Below are 15,723 nucleotides of genomic sequence, written 5' to 3'. Positions count from 1 at the left end.
TTGGCAATGAGAATTGTAAGACGCCTCTACAAGATCATTTCTAACTACCACCACCCTGTTCAAATTCCATACACGATGATCTGCAGTCTTGATGGCGTTCTTAAAAACTTTAATGACCCGAATGGGTTTCTTAAAGGTAGCCTTATTGTTTTTACAGGGATTTTTTATGATTACCCAATCTCCCACTTTAACTGGCGTGACCTTTACAGAATTCTTTGCATCAAAATCTCTTTTTCTATTTTCAACTCTAGAAGATTCACGCAACATCCAGTCATCACGAACATCATGAGGACTTGGTTGTAGATCATTGACCCATGCAGGTACCACTAGGGTATTGGGAATGCGTGATCTAAAAAGTTCAAACGGAGTCTTCCCAGTAACAGCATGGGGAGATATCCTGTAAACCTTGACCTTCTTAAAGACATCTGCCCTCCAATCTGTACCAGCAGACTTGGCCATTCTGATGGTTTCTTTGAGAACACGGTTGAACCTCTCAACCATACCATTGGTTTCTGGGTGGTACAAAGAGGACTTTTTGTGTTTTACACCTTGGTCTAATAGAAAATGCTCCATCTCGTTAGATACTAATTGGGGACCATTATCCGTGAGAATGGTGTTGGGAATGCCCTCCCTTGCGAAAAGTTTGGTTAAAAAGGCTACTACATGTTTAGTCTCGATGCCACGAGTAATGGCAATTTCTGGCCATCTGGAAAAGAAGTCAACAAGGACCAAAACATACCACTCACAACCAGCAGACACAATGGGCCCCAAAATATCCAAACCAACTTCTTTCCAGGGTGCACTCGGTCTGTCTCTGATCACCATAGGTTGAACCTTAGGTTTAGCTACTTTTTCACTAAGGGCACAGTCAATGCAATCTCTAACTTTACGTTCCACTTCTAAATCCATATTAGGCCACCAATATGACCTCCTCAATATCTCTTTGGTTTTAGAGACTCCTAAATGGCCAATATGTGCTAAAGACATAAGCTCATCCCTCAGAGCTAGAGGTGGAACCAATCTAGTTCCTCTAAAAAGTAAGCCATCCTGTTCTGAAAGCTGATCTTTGACATGCCAAAATTTCTCGAGGCTTTCATTAGATTTGGGTTTGACTTTCCATCCTGTCGTTAATAGTTTAAGAACTTCCATGAGAACTAAATCCTCTTGAACCATCTTCAACCACCTCACCTTATCTATGACAGCCTCCTCTACAACACAAACCATCTCATCGTCTTCATCACAATCTTCTTCATCATTAGTCTCAGAACTAGGAACAAGGCGGGATAAGGCATCTGCTACCTTGTTTTCTACCCCTGGTAAATATTTTACATCAAAATCATAATCTTGCAACCCAACAACCCACTTAGTGATCCTTCCAGACACAGCATCAATACCTTTCTTTTTTAAAATTTCACAAAGCGGCTTGTGATCCGTCCTAACCTCAAAGGTGGTTCCCCATAATAGATTTTTGAGCTTCTTGATAGACCAGTAAACAGCGAGAGCTTCACGCTCAATAACTGAGTATCTAGTTTCAGCTCCCTTTAAACTCCTTGACAAGAAAAGAATGACCCTCTCGGTGCCTTCAAACTTCTGTATCAGTACTGCACCTAAGCCCTTCAAACTTGCATCAGTAATCAAAATAGATCTCTCAGAAGGATCAAAACTGCTCAGTTTAGGTGCAGAAGCTAACCTCTTCTTGATGACTTCAAATTCATGTTGACATTTTTCTCCCCAAACAAAATCCACTCCTTTCATCAATAATTGTCTCATGTTAGCACACAAAGAGGCAAAATCTTTCACAAATTTACTGTAATATTCAGCAAGTCCTAAAAAACTCATCAATTCTTCCTTATTTTGTGGGGAAGACAACTTAGAAATGGTAGAGATTAAGTTTTCCTTAGGTAAAATTCCTCCTTCAGTAATTGTGTGACCTAGATAGTCAATGGAAGTCTTTCTAAACTTGCATTTCTCAATCTTAACAGTCAAACCTGCAGTACATAGTCTTTCTAAGACTGCAAAAAGCCTCAAATCATGCTGCGAATTATCCACGCCAAACACAAGAATATCATCTTGGTATACTCTGACACCTTGTAGACCTTTTAAGACCCTTTCCAATGCCCTTTGGAAAACCGATGCGGCTGACACTAAACCAAATGGTAGTCTGACAAACCTAAAGGTGCCATAAGGTGTCACAAAAGAGGTTAAATTTTTCGAACCTTCTTCCAACCTAATCTGATGGTATGCGGACCGTAGATCAATGGTGCTAAAAATCTTAGCACCCTTGAGTAGCATAAGCATGTCAGCAATCTTGGGTAAAGGGTAATGATCAGTGACTACACACTTATTGAGCTCCCTTAAATCGACACAGAGACGAAGAGAGTTGTCCGATTTTTTAGCTGCAACAATCGGGGCAACCCATTCTGTTCCCTCTACTGTTTCAATTATGCCTCCTTTGATAAGTTTCTCAAGTTCAGCTTTAACTTGCTCTCTGACAGCCACAGGTACATTTCGTACTTTGCAGCAAACAGGTACAGCATCTTTTTTCAAAATGATACGATGACAATAATCATTAAGGCATCCCAAGTCTTCAGAAAATACTTTAGGAAACTTCATTTTCAACTCAGTGGTGAAATCTTGAGAAATTAGAGAAATAGTATGGGAGGTAGAGGGAAAAGGCTCTTTTAACACGATAGGAGGGGTCGAATTTGGATCAAGCATAACCCCCAAATCTTTGAGAGCAAACCAACTTATTATGCTATCTCCCTTTTGAGAAACATAAATTTTTGCTTTGGTCAACCTATTCTTATAATTGATTACTCCTTCACACACCCCAAGTAGCTTAATGGGTTGTCCCGCATAGCCGAAAGGTCTTATGTCAGGGCGAGACAACTTAAGCTTTTGGCCTAACTTATTCAAGAAAAAATCTTTTGCAACAATAGTGATTTTTGCTCCAGAATCAAATAAAACTTTTGTGGGGAAACCTTCTTTTAGAATTTCGTCAGAAGGCGAATTCTTTGCTTCTTCAGCACTTACAGTTTGTATACAAATTTGGCTACAATCTAGATTTTCATCAGAATTACATTCATTTTCAAAGTCATAAAATATCTCACTCACTCTACTTTTGTAGTTTCCCCCTCTACAACATGAGGTAACATGTCCTTTCCTTTTACATTTACCACAATATGCCTTCCAACCTTGACATTGTCTATCCGTAGCAAAATGTCCCATTTTACCACACCTATAACATCTTACTTGGGAGAAATCAAGATTGTTCTCCTTCTTTTTATAGGGAATTTTGCTTGCACCATTTTCATTTCTAGACTCTTTTTGGTGATTTTCGCCTATTCTAGGAGTAGATTTTACAACACTTACTGTGTCTTTAGTAATTTTGTTCTCCCCATTTTTCTTTATAACTTCTACACATTTGATAGAATGTTCTATCCTCTTAGCAATAGTAAGAACTTCTTCTAAAGAGGGTTCGTCCTTCTGCCACAATTCTTCCCTCACCTTCTCAATATAGCATCCGAGCATGAACTGATCTCTTATGTGTTCATCAAGACTTGCACCAAATTTACACGAAGAAGCCAGCTTTCTTAAAGCTGTAATATAATTCTCAATTGTCTCTTCTTCTAATTGTGTTCTCCGACCAAAATGATATCTTTCTAAAATTGTACTGACTCTAGGAAGATAATGTTCATCTAATTTGGCTATACACATTTCATATTCATTTAAACTACTATTATCAAGGTCAGGCAAATGATTGAATACCTCTTGTCCTTCTGCTCCCAAACAGTGTAACAGTAGGGCGGTCTTTCTTTCAGCACTTAAGCTAGATCCACACACTCTAGCATACCTTTCAAACACCTTACGCCATTTTTTCCATCTGATAGGTGGATCTCCAGGTGAGGATAAGAAGAAGGGGGGGGCAGTTACGTTTTGCATATTGTTGTCACCAACAAGTTGAAAACAAGAGCTAAAAATAAAAACAAATTAACACGGGAAAAAGAGAATTAAATGTCAAATATGTGTGTGTGTCACAGTGAGTGCACACAAAACAATAAAATTCGTAGGTGCAAAGTCTAGTGTGTGTGTCACAGTAGCTCTGAAATGCTGCTAGGTAACGGTGTCAGCGTTCTTGACAGGATGCAGCGGGATGAGCTCGCGAGGAGTCAGCAGGTATGGCTCTATTTAAAAGATGCAGATCGCAAAGTAGATCGCTTCCTCCAATAATGAAATGAAGCGCTAACGTCTGGTAAAGCGATTGTAAAGGTGCAACAGGAACAATTAAGATCAATCGCTAATTTTGAAAACAAAAGTTCTGTTTCCCTTTTTTATGAAAAAAAACGTTTCTCCTTACCCTGAAAAGATGAAAATGAAGTTCTCTTTTGAAGTCCAAAGTCAGTGAAGTATTTCCAAATCTTCACAGTTGAATGTCACGTAGTATCTCATTAATTTTGTTCAGAAAAGTCCACGAGTTTCCAAAGGAAAAATTTTTTTTTTTTTTTGAGATAGGTGTTGAGATCTTCTCTTCTTATCCCATCCTGCGTCGCCAAATGTAAAATAGGAACCAACAATTTGAAGATAAAAAGTAGTGGTTTATTAGAAGAAAGATCCCAGCCACAGGTGAGCATCCAGCCAGCATCAGGATATGACTATAACTGCTTCTAGGTCAAAGCATAACATTCCATATCAGGTTCCAGTGCTCCATGACATCAGCGCAGCTGTGTCATGAAGAGCATAGAGAACCACGATGCTACAACCGGCAACCCAGCGGTGTCAGGGTACACCCAGAGACCTCGAGACCTTTCCTGATTCAGACCACAGAAACTCAGAGTCTTCTAGGTGAAGTCAAGGATCGGTTTTATTGGCTGCAACCAAGGTAACAAGTGTCCTAGAAGTACAACACACGGGAAGTATATTCTCAGGAGACTGCTCGACTTCACAAAACCAGGCTTCTCTTTTTATTCAAAATATTCAGCTTCAGGCAAACATTCTTCGAATGTACAGTATACTATTCACATTTCTTTGTTACAAAGGAAAAGCAGAGTCATGATGACATGTCCATATTTCACTTCGTCCAGCCCACAACAAATCACCCGGCAAGGCCCAACATTTCATCAGATATCGGTGGACCCCCAATAAAAACTGGCACCTCCCCATCATAAAGCAAGTGAAGCAAAAGAGCAGAGACAGATGTGAGCAAGATACGGCAGGGTGTGTGTGCGATGGAAAGGTTTTATGGCTTGTTGAGCCTTGATGCTATCTCATTCGGCCACTGGGAGAGGAACTGACCTAACCGGTTCGGCCTGGGGCAATGGTTCCAACTTGCACAGGTCATAGGAAAGTCGATTAAGGTGTACGTGTCTTTTTGGAATCAAATTCAGCTGGATTATAAGCCTATGTAAAGGGCAACTCACAAAATGGCTGCCATACATAAAATGGAAGCCGAGGGTTCTGAACGATAATGACGATTTCGAGGTGAAATCGTCACTCGAATATGCTGAAAATGCTTGTACATGGTGTACTCGTCATTCTCAGTCTTTTGATACTAAATTCGTCATGTTACGATGAAGTTTTATTCTCGAGTTCAGAATAATTACACGAGTCCAGAATTTTCAGAACCACAGAAATGGGACGTTCACATTCATCCAGCGCATCACACATTCATCCCCAAACCCCTCTCAAGAGTGGTAAGACAGTTTCTACCGCCCCTGATTTCTCAACCTGACCACCACGTGACACAGGTACCATTACTCCGGGAACGGGACGGGGAACACATGCACTGGACACACTTAAGCTGCCACCACTGGATCCCACCCTTCCTGGGGAATTCAGAAAACTCACACTGCACTTAGGGGATGATCTACCCTCCCGAGCTAGTGACACCTGACTCACAGTGCACAAGAAACACATTTCCAAAGAAATTATATTTAGAACAAACTTAAAAACAATAATCCCCTTTCATGTGACTATCTAAAATGCAGAGTTTTGTAGTGGAGCCAGTTGTCGCTGTGGTACTGCGCAAACACAAGTCCATTTCCCACCGCTGATCACCAATGTTAGAAATGGGGATTCTGGTTGGCTAAGGCTTGCGCCAAAACCAGGCAGAAACCACCACTCTAGTCAGGGCAAGGAAGTCACCCGCCAAACCTAACCCCTGCTCGACTCCTTGGTAGCTTGGCATGAGCAGTCAGGCTTATCTCGGAGGCAATATGTAAAGCATTTGCGCACGCACCCACCAGCAACAACATCTCAGGCCTCCCACAAAAGGAACTCCACACAAGGTTATATATAAAAATAGCATTTGTCTTATACCAAACACATTAGATAATAACCACACAATTTATACTGTGCCACTGGCACGGGTGGAATATACAGGGGATTATATACAGGGGACAGGGCCACATGGACCACTGTCAGGAATAAGTACTTGGTAGGACTAGCACTTTGTAGAAATAGCACTTTGTAGGAATAATTGTAGCACCAAATAACAAATGTAGCACACAACCAGTAACCACTGGTAAAAGGTAAGTACACCCTACGCAATCCTGAACACCTTAGGCATATATCACGCAGGGAACCATGAACTCACTAGTATAACTATACCAGATAACCCAACCTCCTAAGCATAAAATATATATTTAGAGGTATCAAGACAGGGTGTGCAAAACATACTACACACAGTACATTTCCTAACACACAAAAGTAGTACACAAATCACATTAGGGTCCAGGTTGTGCCACTGCGCCAAAACCTAAACGTAGCAGCTGCCCACTACTTGCTGGGAAGCTGAGGACAAGAACAGGGCCTAAACGCTGCAGCTGGCACTAAGTGCTGTGCAGCTGGGGAAGGCCAAAGTAAGGATGAAGGAGTGCGACTCACTCCTGAGTCCAGAGACATGTCCCTAGGAAGGAAAACCTAAACGGTGCAGCTGCCCACTACTTGCTGGGCAGTTGGAAAGCAAACTGCGACAGGGGCCCTCACTGGCCCTTAGGAGCACAACTGCTCAAAACTGAGCCATCTGGCTCTAGAGATACGTGTAGCACCCAGGGGAGCCCTCTGGCCCTAGAAATGAACACTTGTTTGTCGTTAGAGCCCTTTAGGCTCTAAAACAATGTGCCCCCAGGAGCCCTCTAGGCTCTTAAAAATAATGGGGCCTCGTGGGAGCCATTTGGGCTCGGGGAACGTGGGAGCCAACCGGGGCCGCTCTACTCTCTAACATGCCCCCCATGTGCATGGGGCCTCATGGGCTTTAGAAATAAACTGCCCCCTTTGATCCTCGTGGGCTCGAGAAACAATACTGAGCCACGTGGGAGCAGCCCGCTGCCATCCGGGGCCGCTCTACCACCAAATGCTGCCCAAAATGAAGCTAGCAACACTGGGGGGAGGGGCGGGCACCGGCAATGTCCCCCGACAACCCCTCTCTACAAAGGAACACCAAGGGCCCCACTCACCGGCTCCTTCGGGTGGGGAACTTCCTTTCTTCTGGAGACGCGGCAGCGCTTCTCCTGCAGGGCTCCCCTAGGCTCCTGGGAGCCCCGCACTGCCATCGGCGGCTTCGCCGCAATGTGGATTTACCCAGGCCCCCTCTGGGACCCGGGGCTTGCTGCCATCACCGTGGGGCTCTCTTTTCTCCGGTGCAGCGGTAGCGCTTTGCGGGGCTCTCTCACCACATGAGAGCCCCGCCTTCACAAGGCACCCAGCCCACTTCACCCGGTCTCCACCCGGTCCCCCATCTCGGGACTGGGACTTTGGAAAATAGAGCCCGCGGGGCTCTGTGCAGCTTCTCCCTGGCCGCTAATGGAAGCGGAAATGACGCGCCTGGCCTCGCCCGAGTCAGGCAAGGTAGCCTGGCTTCCGGTTCGGGCTGGGGCAGCAACAGCAACATTTTTAGAGTGCGGCTCGTGCCGCGGCAGTGAGATGCGGGATGGGCACCCGCCTTAGTAAATAATGAAAGGAGCAGGGTGGCACCCGTAGTAGTACAAGTCGGCAAGCAGCCATAAGCGGGGTGGGCACTCGCGCTGCAACCATGAATGCGGGCAAAGTCGCAGGGTAGGCACATGCGCACAAAAATAATTAAATAAGCGGGGTGGGCACCCGCGCTGCCTTTAATAAAGGCAGCCATGAGGGGTAGGCTCCCTCAATGACAGGGAATTTTTAAAATAAAGTGCTTCCAGGCACTAGGGCAAGTAAAAGGTCCCTAAAGATAAAGAAAGGATCCTGGGGCAAGAAAAAATCCCCTAGTCATTCCAGACCAGGCAGAGGGGTCCCCAAGAAGTCTTCCATCATTTAGGGCATCCAGGGGCTGGGCAGGGCCCAGGGAGGCAAACCTTCCCCTGGGCCCCAGCAGCAGCACGCCCATGGTAGATTCAAGTCAGGAAACAAGAACCTTTTACAGGAGGTCACAGCCTCTTTTTATACACCAAATCCCTGCAGGGTGGGGGAAAACCAGATGCAGCTGGTTCTGGAGCACTCTGTTGTACTCAGCCCCTCTTCCCATTCACAGGACAGGCTAGGGACATCAGTTGCACCACAGGGGGAGGAGCCAGCATTGTGGAGGGAAAGCCCAGCCCTATTCAGGTCCCAGGTGCAGCCCCTCCCTGCCATCAACATGCAGATCTCCCCATTCACCACCGGGGCAGACCCATCCTTACTCCTGGAGCCAGGCACACCAGCCAGCTCCATCCAATCACAAGCCAGACAGTCAAATCACATTAACTGCACAGACATACCAACTTCTAGAAGTGGCACTTCCACACTAGACACAGTAAATCTGCATAAACCATCGGGCAGCATTTAATCACACGAGTCCGCGCATACCAAACTCGACCCTGCACTCCCCACACATCAGGAACTACCATGGACACATATCCACCATGAATTCCTATGGGAGGGCAGGCCAATCTCACACACGCACTCAGAGAGCGCACACACTTTACACTGCACCACAGTGCTAAACTGTGCAAAGACCAGAAATCACTATAATGATGTAACATTAAAAGGCAAAAAGTTCAGGGGTGAACCTGCCAATAGGGCCAAGTCCTACAGCCCCCAAAGTCCTCCACGCCTCTCCAGGACCTGGCGACCCGGTGTGAGACCCCAGCAAGAGAACCACTGAGTGCTGCAGTGGCAAAGCTGAGAAAACTGGGGGCGGGGACTAGAGCTGAGGAGCTGAAACATCCGAACAGGGGTGGGGCAATGGTGCCGCGACATCTGAAAAAGGGTGGGGCCAATGTTGCGGTATATAGACTCAGTACAAGTAGTAATGCATGTTCCTGATATAAGCAGAAAGGAATAAAGTATTTTAACAACACATACAATCATACTGCAACTTGAATCATATGTAAGTGAGTCAACCATAAAGTGTACATTCTACAACAAGATAATGTCTCAGAATTTTCACAGAACTTTTGAGAATAAGTATCTGCACTTTATAAATCTCCAGATTACTTAGAAATCGTCTGTAGCACTACATGACAACACTTTAATGCCAGCATGTACAAAGATATCTACAGGTGAATAATGTACTGTAAGAAAGACAGAGCGAGAGAGAGAAAATCTTGTTTATTTAGACCATCATGTATAAAACCATGTAAATACAATTTCATAACAGAGCACATTACATAAAAACAATTGAGACATACAGTTCTGTTAACTAGGTACTTCCTTTAGGAACCTGCCTATTGCACGTTACAGTAAGAAAATTGATATTTTACAGCAGCCTAATTGCTTCACTTCTGTGCCATATGCCATAATTCACAAAAATCGTGTTGAAATCTTATTGAGAAAAATATGATCAAAAAGTAGATGAACATTAAAATTTTAATTACGTAATGCGCCTGAACACAGACAAATCTTATTTCAAGAGTCACGTAATATATCAGCACCTATATACAAAAGACTAAAAGTGGTACAACATTTCTATACAACATGCGCATTAATGGATTTGGAAATTCTAATAAGTATGGGTAAAGTGAATTAGCCTTCCATGATTCAATTACGTCGCGGGTGCATTTCTTTGAGGTAAAATAACATAGATCAGCAAAGCTCAACTCCTTCGAACAAATTTCATTTCATTCTTTTTTTTTAAAGAGAAAGGGCTCCTCCACCTTAAAATCTCCAAAATTCAAGATTTCAGCGATGCCCAACAATCGAGCTCTTCACTCTTTTGGCCATTGCAACCTATTGCAGATTTCCAAAGCACACAAGGTGGAGATTTTTGAATCAGGAGCCCATAGTGGTTTATACCAGAAACGCCAGGTTAATTTACGTGGCAGAAAATTCCACAATTAGATTCCATTGTTACTGCCTGAACAATCACCCTTGAGGCAGGCCAAGCATTGTTTTCAAACCTTTCCTGTCTCTCTTTTCCCGGTTATAGTTTGCATCCAGACACAAAGGTTCCACCCCATATAGACATTATGGGGGCACCATTACCCTGTAAGCTGTATATAGTGGGGACAGGGAAGGTCCATCAAACTCTCTTTGAATCTTTGTTAGGCTCCTTATTGCTGACAGAGCTTGAGATTCTAAAGCATCCAGATATGGATCCAAGGGTAAATTTCTGTTAAATGTCCTTCCGAAGTACATATATGAAGTAACAACTTCCCAACTTCATCACCCAATGCCCAGGTGAAGGGCTTGGTCTTCCTCAGAAATATCACAATATTAGTGTTTTCCATATTAAAGGTTAGACTATTAACCATACAATACTTGCTAAATACCTCAAGTTTTCTTTGTAAACCCACTTGTATCAAAGCAACAATTGCCAAATCATCTACATATATGAGGCATGATACATGTCTTTCTCCCATTTTGGGGGAGAAGGCATCAGCCTCCCTCAGAGTAGACGGAATATCCGCGAGATGAAAGGAAACTAAGATTGGTGCTAAAGTGCATCCTTGTCTTGGACAGTTCTCTATTGGGAGTTTCCTAGATACAGACCTCTACGTGTCCAGTTCCACCACTAGTGACCCTCTTTAAAGCCTCCCTGTTCGATAGGACGAGGTCATTTTTTGCTAGCCAATCCTTCATATACAGCAAAATATAATTACACTATACACTGGCCCAGGTAACAACCAGACCCATCGGATGGTAATTCTTGGGGTCTGAAGGATCGTTTTTTTTTATGTATGGGCTTTATATCCGCTCCTTTCCAACTATCCAGAAAGGCTCCGGTTTCCCTAACTGCAATACATTTTCTTGAGAATAAACTTGCCCAAGAGTCAGAAATTGTTTTTATGATAACTGCGGGTAGATTATAGGTCTGCTGCCATAGAAAAACTGTAGGACAATATTATCCTTTCCAGCAAAGATTCCTTCAAATACCTTAATAAGGAGAAAGTCATCAGGACGCATCCAAGCTCCTCTACATGTAATATCACCTAACATGTATGTTGGTTAGGGAAACAGCCAAACTTTTTTTCTGAGACCATACACCTAATAATAAAAAAAATGTACACCCTGTCTATACTAATTTCCAGAATTTGGTCCTATCTTTTACAGATAACAGTCCTAGCGTTTCATCCCAATGTGTTCTATAATATTCATTTTAAGTTTCCTTTATCAGAGCTGCATAACAATTTTTTATCTTGCTCAAGATTTCCCGCACCCCGCGGCAATTTAAAACTATTTTTTTATGTCTTAATATTTGTATATTCTTTTTCAGTGACTGACACTGTGATCATACCAAAGACTCCCTTCTCGGAATTATTACATTACACTTCTTCACTATTGGTGTGAAAGAGTTAAACATCTCTGATATACTCCTCTTATACCACATCTGAACATCCTCATCATTTTCTGTACTTCCTGGGCGGTCTGATGGTGTGTCAACACTCCAGCATACTTATCATAGGTCCGCCTTGTCCTGCATCCAGGGAACGAAGTTTCAATGGAATACCAGTTTGCCTTTGGAGAAGGTGAAGACAAAGCACGGCTCTTAACGCCCAGTGGTCACTCCCGCTAATACCTAACACAAATAAAACTACCACAAACTTCAACGAATCATTATTGAATAAATATGTATTCTATTGGACACTTTTGATTGCCATGTATAAAAGTTTCGAACGCAGGGGTGTCACCCATAAAACGGACATTTGAACATAGAGAATTAGCCTCCACGAGACACTTTAAGAGGACTGTGTCTTTGTTTGCAATTGACAGTTTGGGAATATTGCCTGTGGGATCTTATAGGCTTTGAGACTTTCCATTTGGTTATCATCAACCGAGGCTGGGGTAAGCCTCAAGTTAAAATCACCCAGGATAACTCTAGGCAAAGATTGGAACTGACCCCCCAAAGTAGACAAATCTTTGCTGAGCATCTGCATTTGTTTAGCATTATAAGTATCCAAACCGAGGGTCAGCTGCACATAAACAAAGTATTAATAGCAGAGGAACCTTTCTACTAATCGACTAGGCACACAAGCACCCAATCACAGTAAGCCGTAACTATCCTGGCATACTTTGGCAAAATTAACTTGAGAAGGCTTCCTGATACTCGTCCTGGCCTTATTTTACTTGTATCTTTTTTGAATTGTATAGAATTATTTGGGGTCAGGTTTTTACCTGTCATCCATGTGTCTTGTAACAATTTCCCTTTCATCGCACACCTTAGTGAGATCAACTGTTTCCAACAACCAGTTTACCTCATGAATGTTCCATGAGCAAACATCCAGATTTCCTGGTGTCCCGACACCGAATCCACACAGCCCAGCCACAAATACAGTCGTCCTCATAGACAGAACTTAACGGTTATTAGCAAATCAGGCTATTTCTTGTTTTTCTATTCTGTTTTTTGCTGGGTACTGTTCGTTCAAAGCTACGTTCGTTGTATCCCACTAATCTCTTTTGAGCTAATCCAGCCTCAACACTCAAAGCTGACCATATTAAAAGCTCCCTCGGCCCGGCAATCATTTTTTTAAATGTTTTTGCCGAATGTTCTTCGATATCCTGATCTCGCAGGAGTCTTAAACCTATTCTGGTGAGCTCTGACTCAGCATCTCAATTACGTTTACAATCAAGAGGGAATAACAACGGACTTTGGTGTCATCCTTGGCACACTTCCTTTTCTGAAAGGCCACTTGCATTATATCCCTTGACCTGATATTGCTTGGGGAGGGGCAGTTCCAAAACCCCTACAACAGGATAGACCTATTCAAGGGATTCCATTGGTTGGGTTGCTTCCCTTCCCTTCGGACATCCAGATAGATATAAATATCTTTCTGTTCTAACCACTGGGCTTTGGTGCCCCTTTGGATTTTCTTTAGGATACATTCTATTTACAGGGTCCTCCCAAGAAACCCCTCCTCGTTTATCACTTCCCGGGGGGGGTGGGGGGGGCTTTTACACCTGTTAGATACCTTAGCTACCTCACTATAATCTCTACATTCCTTCTTTGCTTTCCCTTTAGGCTGCCCTCCCTTCGTGCCCTTTGGTTCCTTTGTAAGTTGCAGTCCTTTTGCCCCTGATACCTGTAACTGACCATTTAACTCCTCCGGTGCTTAATTTGAAAAGCAATAAGTGCCAGGGCCCTCGTCAAGAGCCTACCACAGCCCGCACTACCCACTGCCCCTGTCAGTGCTATCAATGACAGAACCAACACAACTACTTACAAGTGTGGCATTTCAGACTATTCCAGGACCCCAGAGCTATAAGAATGGCTTGGGCAGCAGGTATTAGCCATTTTAATGTATTTTTAATTAGTAAACAACTCTTGTTGTGCTCATCTCTAAACCAGAGCTGTAGTGCCACCATGTGGCAGACTGCCATAAGTCCTGGTGTTGTCAATTAAGTGCCAGTGTCGAGCACCGGAAACCACCTGCACAAATTAAGCACTGAACTCCTCTTTGCTTCTAGATCTACCATCTGCAGGATTACTACCGATAGGTCTCGTGAAATTTTCAACATTCCCTTTGGAACTTTCCACACATTTCCATCTTTTCATACCCTTTCCATGCTTATGATAACACAGGTGTCCGTTAGAAACATACAGATTACATCTTCTTCTTACCTACACTGGACATCTTGTAATATAAACGGACAAGGACCCCTCCCCTTTAGATTTTCATTTACATCATCAGCGCCCTCTGGGCTCTGTATCGATCTATCTAAGGCGGGCACTCGTGAGTTGATCGATTCCAGTTCCTGGGGTCTTTCTTTTAATGAGCCAGTCTGCTGTTCTGTCTTTTGCCAATACCGTTGCTTCAAGGATGCTGTGAAGAGTTCTTTGCACCAAGAGGAGGACATCAAACATAAACGACGGACTAGAAGCCGAAGTCTCTCTGCTCGAAGTTAAGAGGAGACTCTGTTGTTCAACAATTTTTGAAGATTTCACATTCGTTGCAGTATTACCTCTCTCCGGCAGCCGTGAATATTTTCCCTTAATTTAAGAAGGGAGTCTCCCAGGAAGGCTGCCCCTCCCTCACTACCAGAAGCGCGGACGCCTCCACTCTGCCAAGGAAAGAGGTTCATTTGGGGGGCTGAGAAAATTATAGCAAGGAAGATAATCAAGGACCCGCAAAAACAACACCAGAGACTTCAAACCATCCTGCTCGTCACCCAAGGGCCCTTTAAAGGTGATGGAGAACTATCTGCAGCCTGTAACATAGAAGAAGTGGGCAACTCAGCCACATTTTTGCTTTTAAAGTGTCTGCCCATGGAGTCCTTTATTCACGATCCTGGGGATACACCTGATGTACGAGCTTGGGGGTAGGGGCAGAAGAAGCTTCCTTCTGATGAGCATCAAGACCGCTGCACGCACTCTCCAGGCTCCGCAAGCTCTTTTCTTCCCTGTCCTCCTTCGATAAGCATACTGGTCTATTTCTCCCTTTTCACTGAGCTTTTTTCCCCTTTCCGGGGCCTTTTTCTGTGTGCTGGCATCACTGGACGAGTTACTACACCAGAGCAGCACAATGCATTGCTGTGAGCACTGTCAGCTCCTCCAATTACTTATCTCTCCGAGAGATGTGTTATTCTATATTGTAAGATCACCACCAAACAAAAAACTAAAATAAAGTACCTTCCTCCTTCTGCATCACTGGACGAGTTACTACCGCTTCCACCCTACAGCCGCTCAATCCAATGGTGTCCGATGGAGTCTCCACCAAGAATCAACCTAACTAACAATGTCGCTTGTCAACTAGATCCTGTCGCTGACGCTCTTGCGATGTAACTGAGGCTTAAGGGTCAGAGGAGGCGGTGTCCCCGCACCCTGATGCACGCCTGCACCCCAGCTCCCCTAGGTGTGGCGCAGTGGTGAGGGGGCGAGACCACAAGCGAGGGCAAAGATGTCCCTGCAGGCGCCTGCTCGCACCCACAGGCGCGGATACAAAAGTCCCTGTAGATAGTGGTAGAGGTCACGGCAGCAGTACAGTCCAGTTAGAGTCTCCTCTCCAAGCCGCAGTCAGTCTCCAATGGCTCCAAGGGGCTCAGGCTTTACAATCCTTAGGTCGTTCAAATGTCTTCCAGAAGTGGCTGCTACAAAAAAAAAACTGGTGCCTGTACAAACTGACAGCAATTGAAGCCTCTGTTCGTTCGATTACAATTTCAAACAGAGCTTTCGAGCATAGTGCACACAGCTCAACACCAAACAACTGACAGCAGCGAATGGGTGGGGCAGGCAGGTACAAGCACGGAACGCAACCTCACGGGAAGAGTATCCGCTAGAAACCAATGAAGGAGAAGCCTTACCTTCTCTCACTTCTCACACTTCTTGCTCAAGGT

This window comes from Lissotriton helveticus, chromosome 5_1 (genome assembly GCF_964261635.1).
Source record: "Lissotriton helveticus chromosome 5_1, aLisHel1.1, whole genome shotgun sequence".
Lineage (NCBI taxonomy): Eukaryota > Metazoa > Chordata > Amphibia > Caudata > Salamandridae > Lissotriton > Lissotriton helveticus.
This window is presented reverse-complemented; position numbering follows the sequence as displayed.